Raw genomic sequence first — 2,500 nt, 5'->3', positions numbered from 1 at the left:
GCCCGTTTTTGGGCTGTTTTGGCCTGTTTTTGGTCTGTTCTGGCGTGTGGCGCGGGTGACCGTCGTGAGCGGAGCAAAACGTCAGCCATCTCAGCACCTTGGAACCCCCCGGGTGGCACAGGGCTGGATGGGGCTTTCGTATAGCAGGGACGGTGCTGCCTCACGCTTCGCTCGCTGTTCGCCGCTCGCCGCTCGCTGTTCGCCGCTCGCGCTCGCTCGCGCAACCTAAAATGGCCAGTTTTGGCCCGTTTTTGGGCTGTTTTGGCCTGTTTTTGGTCCGTTCTTGCGTGGCACGGCGACCGTCGTGAGCGGAGCAAAACGTCAGCCATCTCAGCACCCTGGAACCCCCCGGGTGGCACAGGGCTGGATGGGGCTTTCGTATAGCAGGGACGGTGCTGCCTCTCGCTTCGCTCGCTGTTCGCGCTCACCGCTCGCTCGCTCAGCCAAAAATGGCCAGTTTTGGCCCGTTTTTGGGCTGTTTTGGCCTGTTTTTGGTCCGTTCTTGCATGGCGCGGTGGACCGTCGTGAGCGGAGCAAAACGTCAGCCATCTCAGCACCCTGGAACCCCCCGGGTGGCACAGGGCTGGATGGGGCTTTCGTATAGCAGGGACGGTGCTGCCTCACGCTTCGCTCGCTGTTCGCCGCTCGCCGCTCGCTCGCGCAGCCCAAAAATGACCAGTTTTGGCCGTTTTTGGGCTGTTTTGGCCTGTTTATGGTCCGTTCTTGCGTGTGGTGCGGTGACCGTCGTGAGCGGAGCAAAACGTCAGCCATCTCAGCACCCTGGAACCCCCGGGTGGCACAGGGCTGGATGGGGCTTTCGTATATAGCAGGGACGGTGCTGCCTCTCGCTTCGCTCGCTGTCCGCCGCTCGCCGCTCGCTCGCGCAGCCAAAAATGGCCAGATTTTGGCCCGTTTTTGGCCGTTTTGGCCAGTTTTTGGCCTGTTCTTGCATTGCGCGGTGACCGTCGAGAGCGGAGCAAAACGTCAGCCATCTCAGCACCCTGGAACCCCCGGGTGGCACAGGGCTGGATGGGGCTTTCGTATAGCAGGGACGGGTGCTGCCTCTCGCTTCGCTCGCTGTCCGCGCTCGCCGCTCGCTCGTGCAGCCAAAAATGGCCAGTTTTTGGCCCGTTTTTGGGCCGTTTTGGCCAGTTTTTGGCCTGTTCTTGCATTGCGCGGTGACCGTCGAGAGCGGAGCAAAACGTCAGCCATCTCAGCACCCTGGAACCCCCCGGGTGGCACAGGGCTGGATGGGGCTTTCGTATAGCAGGGACGGTGCTGCCTCTCGCTTCGCTCGCTGTCCGCCGCTCGCCGCTCGCTCGTGCAGCCAAAAATGGCCAGTTTTGGCCCGTTTTTGGGCCGTTTTGGCCAGGTTTTTGGCCTGTTCTTGCATTGCGCGGGTGACCGTCGAGAGCGGAGCAAAACGTCAGCCATCTCAGCACCCTGGAACCCCCCGGGTGGCACAGGGCTGGATGGGGCTTTCGTATAGCAGGGACGGTGCTGCCTCTCGCTTCGCTCGCTGTCCGCCGCTCGCCGCTCGCTCGTGCAGCCAAAAATGGCCAGTTTTGCCGTTTTTGGGCCGTTTTGGCCAGTTTTTGGCCTGTTCTTGCATTGCGCGGTGACCGTCGAGAGCGGAGCAAAACGTCAGCCATCTCAGCACCTGGAACCCCCCGGGTGGCACAGGGCTGGATGGGGCTTTCGTATAGCAGGGACGGTGCTGCCTCTCGCTTCGCTCGCTGTCCGCCGCTCGCCGCTCGCTCGTGCAGCCAAAAATGGCCAGTTTTGGCCCGTTTTTGGGCCGTTTTGGCCAGTTTTTGGCCTGTTCTTGCATTGCGCGGTGACCGTCGAGAGCGGAGCAAAACGTCAGCCATCTCAGCACCCTGGAACCCCCGGGTGGCACAGGGCTGGATGGGGCTTTCGTATAGCAGGGACGGTGCTGCCTCTCGCTTCGCTCGCTGTCCGCCGCTCGCCGCTCGCTCGCGCAGCCAAAATGGCCAGTTTTTGGCCCGTTTTTGGGCCGTTTTGGCCAGTTTTTGGCCTGGTTCTTGCATTGCGCGGTGACCGTCGAGAGCGGAGCAAAACGTCAGCCATCTCAGCACCCTGGAACCCCCCGGGTGGCACAGGGCTGGATGGGGCTTTCGTATAGCAGGGACGGTGCTGCCTCTCGCTTCGCTCGCTGTCCGCCGCTCGCCGCTCGCGCAGCCAAAAATGGCCAGTTTTGGCCCGTTTTTGGGCCGTTTTGGCCAGTTTTTGGCCTGTTCTTGCATTGCGCGGTGACCGTCGAGAGCGGAGCAAAACGTCAGCCATCTCAGCACCCTGGAACCCCCCGGGTGGCACAGGGCTGGATGGGGCTTTCGTATAGCAGGGACGGTGCTGCCTCTCGCTTCGCTCGCTGTTCGCCGCTCGCCGCTCGCTCGCGCAGCCAAAAATGGCCAGTTTTGGCCCGTTTTTGGGCTGTTTTGGCCAGTTTTTGGCCTGTTCTTGCGTGGTGCGGTGACCG

This window comes from Musa acuminata, unplaced genomic scaffold (assembly GCF_036884655.1).
Source record: "Musa acuminata AAA Group cultivar baxijiao unplaced genomic scaffold, Cavendish_Baxijiao_AAA HiC_scaffold_150, whole genome shotgun sequence".
Classification (NCBI taxonomy): domain Eukaryota; kingdom Viridiplantae; phylum Streptophyta; class Magnoliopsida; order Zingiberales; family Musaceae; genus Musa; species Musa acuminata.
The sequence above is the reverse complement of the archived record's forward strand: the minus strand, read 5'-3'. Positions refer to the sequence as shown.